Source organism: Vulpes lagopus, chromosome 3 (genome assembly GCF_018345385.1).
Source record: "Vulpes lagopus strain Blue_001 chromosome 3, ASM1834538v1, whole genome shotgun sequence".
Lineage (NCBI taxonomy): Eukaryota > Metazoa > Chordata > Mammalia > Carnivora > Canidae > Vulpes > Vulpes lagopus.
Window position 1 is genome coordinate 62,744,485 of NC_054826.1, and position 14,896 is coordinate 62,759,380.

General features: G+C 37.4%; 1 protein-coding gene across 2 annotated transcripts in view; it reads right to left on the reverse strand.

The window, feature by feature from the left end:
- LRMDA (leucine rich melanocyte differentiation associated) overlaps positions 1–14,896 on the reverse strand; it is a 1,012,499-nt gene that overhangs the window by 955,566 nt on the left and 42,037 nt on the right. The gene's annotated exons all lie outside the window — the stretch shown is intronic.

The following is a 14,896-nucleotide window of genomic DNA, read 5'->3' on the forward strand; positions in this document are numbered from 1 at the left end:
CAGTCTCAAAACATCTTAAAACAGTTGGTGGGAGCAATAGCAACACATTCAATGCAATAATGTGCAAAGCTACACAATAAAATGCATGTGACCAAATAATAATTCTTCCAAGTCAGGAAAGAATATTCTTTTAAAAGAATAAATTCAAACTTCAAAGAACATGCATTTCCATTAATAATGTTGACTCTCCTTCCCTCCTGGTGATAGGGAGTAGGGGAGGAGTGGAGGTCAATTTAATTCCTTAACTATCTTGGCTCATTAGGCCAACAAAAATATTCTCTGTGTTAGAGTGAAATGTATTATTGTGCTCCTGATGCAAGGAATCAGATGGGAGAGGTTGCTTCCATAGCCAATGTGACCTAAACCCACAAGAATCTAAAAATACCATCGCAGTCAACTACAAATTACACACCATCAGAGAAGACTTAGCGACACCCATACTTCAAAAACAGTCACAACACAGTTTCTTTTCGGCTTCAGAGTTTTGTTTACTTTGGAAGTTTACTCCACTGAATGACAGAGTTATACAGAAAGGAGAACACTGAATCAAGAGGCAGGTATATCCCAATACCTGGTACCAAGTCTGGCACTATCGATCAGAGGCCCTGGGCCAATTAACACCTCTCCGGAGGCCCTGAGGCTCCTTCTCTCTGAAACAAAATGGTTTATTTGCATGCTTCCATATGCTCTTTCAATTGTAATATTCTACAACTGTGGCATTATTTTCCTCTTTCTAAAGAAATTCTGCTTAGAATTACATTTAAATGAGTTTCTGTTCCTTGACCCCAAACAGCTAGGCAGGAGTGAAAACGTGTGGAATAAAAAGGAGAACATTCTGGAATTCACAGAGGGTCATCCCCAAAGCAGAAAATCGGAGGTTGACTATATGTGTGTATCATACATACACATACATAAACATGCATCTTTTTGGCCAAAATACTTCTCCCTTAATCTTTACATATTTATTCATATTTATTAAGTGGCCATTAGAGAATGCTTCTGTTTAGCTAACTATATGTGAACAGAAAGAGTGATAAGAGCATGGTTGGTACATGCACCGTCTTCGGCATCAGACAACAAATTTTATTCTGCCTCTTTGGGAAGATACAACTTCGCTGAGCCTGTTTCCTCATCTAGAAAATGGAAAAGAATACCTCGTTCATGGAATTATTGTGAGACTCAAATAAGACAATCCACATAAAGCAGACACATTGCTATAATCACTATTATTTACCACGACTACTTCTATTAATACCCCCATTAGGTTGCTATAAGAACTTAATAAGAACATATATTAAGTACTTAGCACCAAGTACCGGGCACACAGTGAAATCTAATAAAGATTGCAGGTACTCTTATCTATTATACTATCAACATAGTATTATTATGTTATCAGATAAGCTTATAGCATTTCTCTTTAGTCCAATACTCTTTGTTTTCCCCCCACAAAGACACTTTTCAATGGAATAGCTCTAGCCTTCAGCACCCCCTCCCAGACACAAAACACAAACCCCCATCCATCAAACTAACCTTCTTGGTGACAACAAAGCTTGGTAAAAGGAGTTAAGGAGTACAGACAGACTTATGTTCCTCCTCTAAAAAAGTGAGAAGGCTACAGCCAATGAGCTCAGATACCTGCCCAACTCTGGCTTTGCACAACCCTACTTACTCGCTGTCAACCATTCGAAACTGTGAGTAGCACCCACGGCCTACATCTCTCCTGCGAGTCTGAATGAGTGATGACCTCAAATAACCAACCAGAAATCCAAAAGGAAAGCTTCCACATACAACTGTAAGAATTTGTGGGAGATTATTGCCAAAACCGAGGTTGAATCCATTTTCTGGACTTGGTCTAATTTTGTTCATATTAAACAATGGGTAGATGTTTCTGGGCATTGGTTCACAGATGTAAGAGTTTCTCTCGCCACGTCTTTAGTTTCCACTTAGAACAATATTCAGCAACAGTTATTTGATTTCAGTCCTCTACTAGTGAAATTCCTTGTTTGTTTTTCCTAAAAGTTCAAAGGGATTGGCATAGAAAGTTCTGCCCACAATGGGGTGACTGCTGCGAATTAAGATGTCCTAACCATTTACCCCATGATTGAGGCAGTTCAATAAACAGGTTCTTCTCTGCTCTTTATGAGCCACATTAAATAACAAGTAAGCATGACTCGTTCCTTTGGCTGTAACTTGTGTAATTTATCTTTCTGGGAAAGGTGCACAAGGCCTCAGAGGGAGTCATGTAAGAATTCATGTGAGAACTGAGACAATCTATGACCACAGTCACAGTCTGCTAATTTCTGCTGGTTTTTAGGAGGGGAAAGAAAAGCGTATGTTAAGGGTTAAGGGGGCTCCAGGCCTTTTGAATGGAATAAATTACCATGCCTCTAGGAAACAAGGCAGATAGCAATTCAGCATCTCCAGTGGGCACCCCTCCTTTCTATAGACACTGCAGCCCACAGTTCTGTTGCCTCAAGAAGGGCATTGCTACTGACTCTGGACCTTTAAATAGAAGCATATTCTAGAACCATGGGGACAACAGCAAGATACTGGCCATCTCACAGCTGCCACTTTCTTACTCAATGTCTGGTAAGTTGAGTCTCAAAAAAAAAAAAAAATCAATGGGCAAGAGAGAAAAAATGAAGATGACACCGATGCTAACTTTTTATCCCCATTATTTAGTTACTTTATTAGAGTTTTCCTAACTCTTCTGCACAAAGGGAAGGGTAAGTTATAGAAAATGAAGTGGCTTTGTCATCAAAAGCCTTCTCTACACTGGCACACAAACACCTGTCAGTGCAAAAGATGCCTCTTTATCAAGTTTTCATACCTACCAGGAGCCAAGTACACTCTGAGATTTCAGACTATTTTCTTCCAATGTTTTGAAGTCCCTTTCAGTTCACATGAAGGCTAACGATTTCAAAAAGGTGGGGAAAGGAAAGAGTTCTTAAAAAAAAAAAAAAAAACAAGAAAGAAAAAGGAAAAGATATCGTGCCATGATTATGAAGTCCTAAAAGCCTTTTAGCTGACAGCATAGGCTTTGTTGAATAGCCTCTAAGAACCTCCACTGAAAGACACAATACAGTGATAAAATAGAGGCAGAGCATCCACAGTTTAGCATCCTCAGCCTCCCAAATTCAGATAGCCCATTTTACAGCAGAAGTCAGATTTCTACCCCAACAGGCCTTTGGACCACTCAAGGTGTGGCATCAAAGAGACACAGGAGTCCAAACAACTGATACATCATTTTCCGCCAACAGAGAAATTAGTTTGTACCACACTCAGCACAAACCTGCAGTTAAAACCAGAACTTCAAAAATAGCAGAAGTGCCTTAAACTCTCATGAGGAGTACCCCCATTTCCCAAGTCTATCTATCCACTCATGATGCTCTGTCCTCAGTTTCTGCATTGAGTGATGACTGCCAAGCTAACCAAGTCTGCTTTTCCAAGATCTTGCCCCAGTCAGCAGAGTTCAGACTACTCACAGACACTTAGCACTTGGGCATTCAGAGCACTCACATGGAATAGCACTGGCTTACAGAGAGTTGTGGGCAGAGCTACATAAACCTACCTGTTATAATTTCAGTAGCCAGTGAACTTCCTGCCATTCTGCCCTGACCAGCTGCAAGTAAACAGAGAGTGAGGATTGGGAAGAAACCAACAACCAAGATTATATTAAATAGGTTCACACATTTCCCATGCGTCCCAACATGAAAGCATGATTTCAATAGCACATGCAGTATTTGGCTTGGGTGTGTGAAATACCAGCTTTTGAGTGATGGAGCACTAACCCCTACCTCAGACATACCTTTTCTCTTAAACTATTACACTTGGAGAGTTTCAAGCTCCTGCTCCAGACCCATCCATCTAACAACAGAAAGCACCTCTCAAGCTCCTTTCTGACACAAGCCCATCATTCACCATTTGCTGGTATGCACAGTTTTTGCTGACAAAGCTCCATTACTAGAAAAAGCTCAGTAAGTAAAGCTGATTTGAAATAACTATATATTATATTGAGGCTGGATGAAGAAAACTGATTTGGAGTCTAGAAAATCATCATATAAAGAGGCTCTAGAAAGAACTGCTTAATTATTTAAATACTTTCACTTCCTACAGACCATACATCATTTGATTTATCATCAATGTTCAATATTTGGTAATTTACTGGGGTCATCTGACAAAACAACTCCATATAGCAAGTACATATCAGACACTGTAATTCTTCAGTTGAAATGTCTATGTATCCCTGATTAATGTTCAAATACTAAGCTAATGCTATCAGACTGAAGTGTGTGCCAATTTCAGCTCTCCAATGAGGATGCAAAGCTGAGAGCATGCCAGTAGGGTAGCCTGAAGAGCATATTATCATGTGTTGTCCTCCATGGTTGCAAGATAGACTGATAACATGGCTGGGATGGCCCCAACAAAGATGCTTATCCATAAGTCAGTTGAACAGCGATGGCTAGTCCCATGTGACCCACTGCCTGATTCAACTGCTATAGCAAGTCACAGAGACCAAGACCTTGGGAGGAGGGTGTGTGCCTTCTGCCCCACATTCTAGGCTCCATCCAGAGCCCAGCTCTGCTCATGGTGTGCCAAGCCTGAAATGTATCATTATAGACACCCCACCTCCTACTTGCTCTACAAGATCCATCTCCTGCATAAATCTTTCTTCTTTATCCAAGCTCAAAATGCTCTCTCCAGTCTTTCAAAATACTACTATTAAGTGTTTTTTGAAGTCAAATTGTCTTCTTATTAATAAATTCAATGTAGAATCTATAGCTTCTCAATATTCTCTGGAGTTCTTAGCATACTAATAAGTAAGAACAAACTCTAAGTTTCAGGCCATGACAAGTCACATGGGTCAAATATAAGGAATACAAGAAGCCTAATATCAATGCATAAAGAAATCCAACCAATAGATTTCTAATTCTGTAACTTGAAAACAGAGATACAACTTTTAGAAGTGCCTATTTACAAAACTTGATCATATGCTAGGTCATAAAAAGGGTCTCCAATTCAACAACAGTTGAATTGTACAAACAGTACAGATCACATGACCATTCTCTGATCACCATAAGAATTTTTAAACCTTTAACTTTTAGGACAAGACAAAATCAAGAAAAAAAAAAGAGGCAAAAATCAAGATTCCAAAATATCTAGAAAATAAAAATATAAAACATTATGTATTAGAATCTGCAGGACATAACTTAAAAAGTGCTCAGGGAAAAAAATCCTAGCTTTAAGCAGTGCAGTTCTAAAGAAGATAAAGTGTTTATGTGTACAGCCCAAATACAAAGAATAAAAAAAAAAAGAAAAGTAGAAATATTGGTAGGTATATAAACAGTAATAAGAGAAAAACAGTGGCACTAATCAATAAGTACAAGATTATTAAAGTAATAATAAGCTACCAAATCAATAATTAAGGGGAAGAAAAGAAGAAGCATATAGTCAAGATATGAATATGATGGCAGGTAGATGTTCCTTGGCCCAGTGTACCCCAATTACCACTCCTGTAAGCCTAGGGGGCACACGTGGTCCACACTGGGTACACTCCTTGAAGGCCTGGCTCTGGCAGCCAGGGGGACTTAAGATTCTGTGCCCCACAGGGCAAAACTATCAAACAGTTCTTGGCAGGTTACCTCCCTCAAAGCACTGCACAGACATGAGACAGATATATATCCCCATCCCTAACTATGACCAGTCTTTCAAGACTAGGAGAGGTAGCTGTTTCACCTAATACACAGACACAAACACGGAGAGTCAAGCTCAATGAGCAAACAAAGAAGAATGTTCAAAACAAAAGAAGAAGACAGAACCTAGTTTGGGGGTGGAGGTAATTAACCAAAGGTAATTTACCTGATAAAGGATTCAAAATAATGGTCATGAAGATGCTCATCAATCTCAGAAGAAGCATGAACACAGAGAGACATCAATGAAGAGAAACTCTAAGTATCAAACAGAAGTCATAATGCTTAATAATATAACAACTGAACTGAAAAATTCACTAGAGGGGTTCAACATCAGACTCGGTGAATCAGAAGAATCAGTGACCTGAAAGAAAGGGCAGTAGAACTCACCTAAACCAACCAAAAGGAAAAAAGAATTTTAAAAAGGGAAAGAGAAATAAAATGACAACAGAGAGGGAGGCAAACCATAAGGCACTCTTAACTATAGGAAATAAAGAGTGGCTAGAAGGGAGGGTTGGAGTAACTGGGTGATGGTCATTAAGGAGGGCACTTGATGTAATGAGCACTGGGTGTTATATGCAACCAATGAATCACTAAATTCTACCCCTGAAACTAATAAAAATAAAAATATATAAATATAAACAAATACATCAATAAATAGTGAAAATAGCTTAAAAGACCTATGAGATAACATCAAGAGGAACAATATTTGCATAATAGGGAAGGAGGATGAACAGAGAAAGAGGTAGAAAACTAATTACAAGAAATAGAAGGACAAAACTTTCTATAACCTGAGGGGAAAAAATAGACATTCAGATCCAGGAAGCCCATAAAGTTCCAAGTAAGATGAACCCCAAGAGATCCACACCAAGACATATTATATTAAAATGTCAAAAGTTAAAGAAAATCTTAAAAGCAGCAAAAGAAAACCAACTTGTTCTGTACAAAGGAACCGCTATAAACCATCAGATTTTTCAGAAGAAACTTTGCAGGCCAGAAGAAAGTGGCTGAAAGGAAAAACTTCCAACCAAGAATACTCTACCTAGCAAGGTTATCATTCAGAATTAGAGAGATAAAGAGTTTTCCAAGAAATTCACCACACTAAACTGGCCTCTAACAAGAAATGTTAAAGACACTTCTCTAAGCTGAAATGCAAGGGTGGTAGTTACTAATAAAACATATAAAAGTAAAAATCTCAATGTGAAAGGCAAATATATAATAAAAGTAGTAGACCAAAAAAGCTAGCAGGAAGATTAAAAGAAAAACTTCAGTTAGATTAAAAGACTAACAAAGGATACAGAAAATAAAAAGATGTAAAATGTGGCATCAAAACAAATATGGGGGGGGGAGAATAAAAATGTAGTTTAGAATACATTCAATTTTAATTTGCTCTTGACTTAAAATGGACATAGATAAATAGACAGAGGCCTCTATATGTAAGCCTCACAGGCAAAAAACCTACAGTAGATATACAAAGGATGAGAATGGATTTTAAACATGACATTACAAAAAAGCACCAAACCAAAGGGGAAGAAAACAGGAAAAGAAAGGAACAGAGAAGATGGGCAGCCTGGGTGGCTCAACGGTTTAGCACCACCTTCAGCCCAGGGTGTGATCCTGGAGACCTGGGATTGAGTCCCATGTCGGGCTCCCTGCATGGGGCCTGCTTCCCTCTGTCTGTGTGTCTGCCACTGTCTCTCTCTCTCTCTCTCTCTCGAATAAATAAAATCTTAAAAAAAAAAGAAAAGAAAAAAGAAAGGAACAGAGAAGAATGACATTAACAGCCAGACAATAATTTACAAAAGGGCAATGAACACATACCTATTAATTACTTTAAATGTAAATGGACTAAATTCTCCAATCAAAAGATATAGAATGGTTGAATGGATTAAAAAATAATAAGACCTATCTATATGCTGCCTACAAGAGACTCACCTCAGATATAAAGACACACACAGAATGAAAGTAAAAGGATGGAAAAGACGCTTATTGCAAATGGAAACTAAAAGAAAGCTGGAGTACTTATATTAAACAAAATGGAATTGAAACAACTAATAATACACAAAGACAGGCATTACATAATGATAAAGGGGTCAATCCAGCAAGGACACATAGCATTTGTAAACATTTATGCACCCAACATAGGAGCACCTAAATATATAAAATAAATATTAACAGATCTATGGGATGAAATCAACAGCAATAGGAGATAATATCCCACTTACATAAAAGATAAATCATACAATCAACAAGGAAACATCAACTTTAAACACATTAGATCAGATGGATTTAATAGATACATATACATAACATTCCATTCAAAAGAATACACATTCTTTTCAAGTGCACATAGAACAGAACCTATGTTAAACAGCAAAATAAATCTCAATAAATTTAAGATTGAAATCACATCAGGCAGCTTTTCAAACCACAATAGTATGACACTAGAAATCACATACCAAAAAATGAAAAAAAAAATCACAAATATGTGGAGAGTGAACAAACTATTACTCAATAACCAATGAGTCGAAGAAATCAAAGGAGCAATGAAAAAACCCCGAGACAAAAGAAAATATCGCATACCAAAATCTATGGGATGCCGCAAAAACAGTTCTCACAGGGAAGTTCACAACAACACATAACTATCTCAATAAACAAGCAAAATCTCAAACATCTACTTTATATCTAAAGGAACTAGAAAAAGAGGAATGAAGTAAGCCCAAAGTTAGGAGAAGGAAGGAAATAATACAGAGCAAAAATGAAACACTAAAAATAGAAAACAAATTAAATCAACAAACTAAGAGCTGGTTCTTTGAAAAGAAACAAAATTGACAGACCTTTGCCTAGACTAAGAAACAGAGAAGGTTCAGAAATCAGAATGAAAGAGGGAATGTTACAGCTGTTACCAAAGAAATACTAAGAATCATAAGCAACTACTATGAATAATATACCAAGAAATTGGACAGCCTAGAAGAAATGGATAAATTCCTAGAAACATAGGTTGTTCCAAGACCGAATCAAGAAGAAACAGAAAAGGAAAATGAGGAATCTGACAAGGAGGCTCACTCCCACTGTCCTAGCCAGAGAAATCAAGTAAGAAATAAAAGGCATCCCAATTATAATGTTTATTTAAAAAGTCAGTATTTTTGGATATTTTATATATTTACAGAAAACTCTTAAAAGTCCACAAAAATGTTAGAATAAGCCAGTCTCCTAAAGTTGGATGTAAAATCGGTATGCAAAAATTTTTGTTTTATACACTAACAAACTATCAGAAATTAACATTCCCATTTAAAATTGCATACAAAACAAAACAAAAAAATATCCTAGGAATATATTAAACCAAGAATGTGGAAGACTATACACCACATGGCATGGATGAATTAACTAAAGAACACAATAAATGGAATGATATTCCACATTCATAGATTAGGTTAATGTTGAATTATCCATACTACCCAGAAAAATCATAAAATCAAAGCAATCCCTACCAAAATGTCAGTGGCACTTTTCACACAAATGCAACAAATAATTCTAAAAAGTATATGGAACCACAAAGACCCCAAATAACAAAAACAATCGAGAAAGAAAGCCAGAGGCATCACACCCCACAGTTTCTAACTATACTATGAAGCTATGATGATCACAACAATATGGCAAAGGCATAAATACAGACATGTTGATCAATGGAACAGAATAGAGAGGCTAGAAATAAACCCATGCACATATTGTCAATAAATTTATAACAAAGGAGCCAAGAATATTCAATGAGAAAAGGACAGTCTCTTCAATAAGCAGTGCTAGGAAACTGGGTACCCACGTAAAAAAAAAATTAAAAATTTAAAAAATAAAAAACCTCAATCACTTTATACCATACACAAAAATTAACTCAAAATTGATTAAAGACTAATGTTAAGACCAGAAACCATAAAACTCCTTGAGGAAAACATAGGTGGTAAGCTCCCTGATATTGCCCTGGCCAATTTTTTTTTTTTTTTTTTTTTGGCTGTAACGCCAATGGGAATGGCAACAAAAGCAAAATGAAACAAATGGGACTACAGTGACCTCAAAAGCTTCTGCAAAGCTAATGAAACTATCCACAAAATAAGAAGGCAACCTACTAAATGGGAGAAGACATTTGCAAATGAGATATTCAATACGATACTAATATCTAAACTATATAAAGAACTCATACAACTCATTGACCAAAAAACAAAACAAAACAAAAAAACGCACAAAACCAAAAAAATCCAATTAAAAAAATGGGCACGGTATCTGAATACAGTCTTTCCAAAGTCAAACAGATGGCCACCAGAGACATAAATAGTGCTCAACATCACTAATTATCAGGTAAATGCAAACCAAAACCACAATGAGATATCACTTCATAGCTGTCAGGATGGGTATTATCAAAAAGACAAGAAATCACAAGCGTTGGCAAGGATGTAAAAAAAGAAAAAAAAAAAAAAACCTTCATGCACTGTTGGTGGAAATGTAAACTGGAACAGCCACTATGGAAAATAGTATGGAGATTCCTCAAAAACCCAAAGATATAACTACCATACAATCCAACAATTCCACTTGTGGGTATTTATCAAAAGAAAACAAATACAGTAAATCAAAAAGATACATGCACCTCTCCGTTCATTGCAGCATTATTTACAATAGCCAAGATATGGAAACAACCATAGTATTAGTCAGCAGATGAATGAATAAAGACATGGTACTTCTATACAATGGACTACTACTCAGACATAAAAAAGAATGAAATCTTATCATTGCAACAACATAGGTGAACCCTAAGGATATTTTGCTAAATTAAATAAATCAAACAGAAAACAGCAAATACTACTTTTCATTAATATATGGAATCTTAAAATCAAACTAAAACAAAACTCAGATGCTGGGGACAAGTTGCGGTTGCCACAGGAGAAGGGAGTTAGGAAGTGGGCAAAATGGGAGTAAGGAGTCAAGAGGTAAAAACTTCTAATCCTAAAATAAGCCATGGAAACGTAATGTACAACATGGTGACTACAGTCAATATTTTATTGCATATTTTGTAAGTTTATATGGTGACAAGGGAAAACCAGACTTATTGGGGTGATCATTTTACAGTGTATACAAATATCAAATCTTTATATTGTACTCCAGAAACTAATAATGTGACATACCTGAGGGAAAAAAAAAATACCAAAAAGAACATAAACATATGTATAACCAGATGCTAAATAAGACAGAAGCAATAATTTTGCTCAACTTTAATACATTTGAAATCATGGATAAATGGGGTATTCTCTAGAATACTATAAATCATCAAAACTGGGGCATCCAGATCGCTCAGTGGGTTAAACGGCTGACTCTTGATTTCAGCACAGGTCATGATCTTAGGGTTGTAGGACTGAGGCCTTCATTAGGCTCTGAGCTTAATGCAGAGTCAGTTTAGGATTATCTCTCTCCCTCTGCCCCTCTCCCCACATGCGCTCCAGCATTCTCTTTCTCTAAAAAATAAGTGAACATCTTTTAAAAATAAGTCATCGAAACTAAATCCAGAAAATACTGAAAATCTAGATAGACCGAGTACTATAAAAGATATGGATAAAGTTATCAGAGAGAACTATGAGGCCCCAAATGTTTTACAGATAAAATTCCTCTATTCCTTTAAGAAACAGATAACTATAATACTATTCAAACTATTTGCTGCAGAACATAGAAAAATGTCCCAAACTATTTTTATAAATAAATGTAACACTGTATTAGTCTGCTCAGACTACCATAACAAGATACCATAGACTGGGTGTCTTATAAAACAAATTTACTTTCTCACAGCTCTGGAGGTTGGAAGTCTGTGATCAAAGTACCATCAAGGTTCATTTCTGGTGACAGCACTCTTCCTGGCTTGTAGACAGCTGCCTTTTTGCTATGTCCTCATGCAGGGGTGCAAAACCTTCCCTGGTGTTTCTTTCTCTTAAGGACACTAGTGGTTTTGGATTGGGGCCCCACCCTTAAGACCTCATTTAACTTTTATTAACTCTCTAAAGACCTTATGCGAAATATGGCTACACCGCAGTTCAGGGCTTCAATACGCAAATCTATGAGGTACACAATTAAGCCTATAACTAATGGGATTAGTAGGTGCCTCAGGATTCTAGATTCTAGAATCTAGAATAGTCTGTCCTGTTAGCCAATAAAAAGGGAGGAGGGAACAACATGCTCATCTCCACAGATCCTAAAATCCAGCATCAGTTACTCATGTTTAAGAGAAGCAATAAAGAAGGATGTCTGGGTGGCTCAGAGGTTTAGCCCCTGCCTTCAGCCCAGGGCGATCCTGGAGTCCCAGGATCGAGTCCCATGTCAGGCTCCCTGCATGGAGCCTGCTTCTCCCTCTGCCTCGGCCTCTCTCTGTCTCTCATGAATAAATAAATAAAATCTTAAAAACAAAAACAAAAGCAATAAAGAAGGGTGCCTGGACGGCTCAAACATCTGTCTTCAGCTCTGGTCTGGGGATCGAGCCCTCATTGTCTGCTTCTCCCTCTGCCGCTCCTGCTCCCCTGATTGTAGTCACTCTCTCTCCCTCTCAAGTAAATAAATAGAATCTTTTAAAAATAATACAAATAAAATTAAAAGGCAATAAAGTACCAAGAGCCCTCCAAGATGCTGATTTCAATTCCTCTGGCCATCTGTAATTATTGGATCATATGATAGCTCTATTTTTAATCTTTTGAGGAACCTCCATGCTGTTTTCCACAGTAGCTGCACCAATTTACGTTCCCACCAACAGTGCACAGGATTGTTTCTTCTCCACATCCAGGCCAACGCTTGTTATCTTCTTTTATTGATAACAGCTATTTTAACAATGTCTGAGGTACAGCAAAGTGCTTATAGTTAACACAAGATTTTGCTAAGAGGGTAAATCTTAAGTAGATGGTACAGTATTGTTAAGTGTTCTTATCACACAACCACACATATATCAATAATAAAAAAAAAAGTGTAGGAGGAAACTTTTCAAAGTGCTATGTTTATGGCATAGATTGTGGTGATCGTTTCATGGTGTACACTTACCTCCAAACTCATCATATTGCATTAAATATGTACAGGTTTTTGCAGGTCCATTCATACTTCAATAGTTTAAAAAGCTCTAAAATTACACTGCTTAAAAAATATATTCTTCTAAAAAACCCTCTCTAGCCAATGCAATTAGGGGAGGAAACTCAGCATTAATAAGAAAGCAGCAAAATTTTTTTCCCATATGATACAGTTGTATGCCAAAACCCAACAGAATTAACTGAATAACTTTTAGAAAAGAGATATTAATAAGGTGGCTTATTATGAAATTAACATTTAAAAACCAATAGTTTTACTCTTTGCTATTTCATTTTTCATTCCATTTCATTCAATTAACTACAACTTACAAGCCCTTTTACTTTTGCAAAGCATTTCTCACAAGCCTATGAAGTAGATATTAATCAACCCCGTTTTACAGGTGCAGAAAATAAAGCCCAGGAAGGTTAAATCACTTTTCATGGTCACAGAGCTGGTAAACAGCAATATCTGTCCTCTGACTCCAAGCCCTGCATTCATTCCCCATAATAAGATGCTGCCCCCCATCCCCGCAACCGCCACCCATAAGACGGAGATATTAAATTCTGTAGGTGTTTTTTCTCAACTCCACCAAAATTAACTCTTAAGTCAACAGATCTTAAAAGCCTAGATCTGTTTCCGAAGTAGAAATTATCAATGAAAATGAGCCTATTTGTTACTGAGATAGAGTGATTAATGTTACACATAGCAATCTAGATAAATAATTTTTAACTAGGTGAAATAGACAATCAACATACTCATTTTCGCTTTAAGACTGCCAATGGAGCATTTCCCCCCACAATTCACACTTTAACCTCTTAACACAAACCAATGTTTTATCAAAATTTCTTTTTAAATTACAGGAAACACATTTCTAAAAGCTGTCATTTTGTTTCAAGTTGGCAAAGTATTATAATTAAATGCAAAATGTATCCTGATACCTTTGGCACCACGCCAATTTGGCCAGAAGCAGTAAGCTCCTAAAGTTATCATGGAAGATAAAGACACACCATCTAATTGAGTTAAATTATGAAACACATACTTTATTGAATCACTTAACAAATGTGTTGCACACCCACCATGTGTCAGACACTGTGCAGGGAAATCTGTGCACAGTAACAGGCCTGAAACTTGCCCTCACGGAACTTAGTATTTAGTTAGAAGACAGACAGAAACAGCAACACACACACACACACACACACACACACACACACACACACACAATCACAGCTGTGAATGCCATTTTATCAGCCATCAATCACCAAGATAATTCTATCTAACAAACTAAAACTTATTTATTCTCACACATCTGCAAATCAGCTGCAACTTGGCTGGGCTGGACTCCAGACTGCAGAGAGGACTCAGGTCCACTCGAGTTCATTTTGAGGCCAGTCTCAGAATGGACGACAGCAGGAGCTCTAGACGAGCACACAGAATGTATAATGCCTCCTAAAGTGTAGGCACAGAACTGGCTCACTCTCATTTCCACCTGTGTTTCTGGCCTGAGCAAGTTGTGTGGCCAGACTCAACATCAATAGGTCAGGGGAATACACTCTGGGGGAGGAATTGCAAAACCATACAACAAAGGTGGTGGATATAGGGAAGGGAACAAATGGGAACATAATGCAATCTGCAACAGCCATGAGAGAAAGGTGAGTGATGCTGTGAGAACACCCAAACAGACCGAGCTGATCACGTGAGGGAGTTCTGGCAAGACTTCCCAAAGAGTGAAGCTCAAACTAAAATCTAAAAGACAAAGGGAAATTGAGTCAGTGAAAGCAGAAGTAAAAGACTTCCAAGCAAATAGAACAGCATGTACAAAGTCCAGATGGCCAAAGGAGACACACAACCAGCTAAGAACACTTAAGGAAGACCTATGGCTAGGCAGAGAGAGAACATGGCACACGATGAGGACAGAGAGGATGTCAGGAGACTCATGCTCCATGTCAAGGAATGGGTCTTTATCAAAGCAGCAGAAAGCCACTGAATGATGCTAAGTAAAATAGAGTAATTAGATTTGCCTCTTCGCAAGATCACTCTCTGCGGAAGAGAGAATATGTTGGTGGACCACTCAGGAGGCTACAGCAAAAGTCCAAGTGAGAGATGATCATGCTCTGAACTGAACAGTT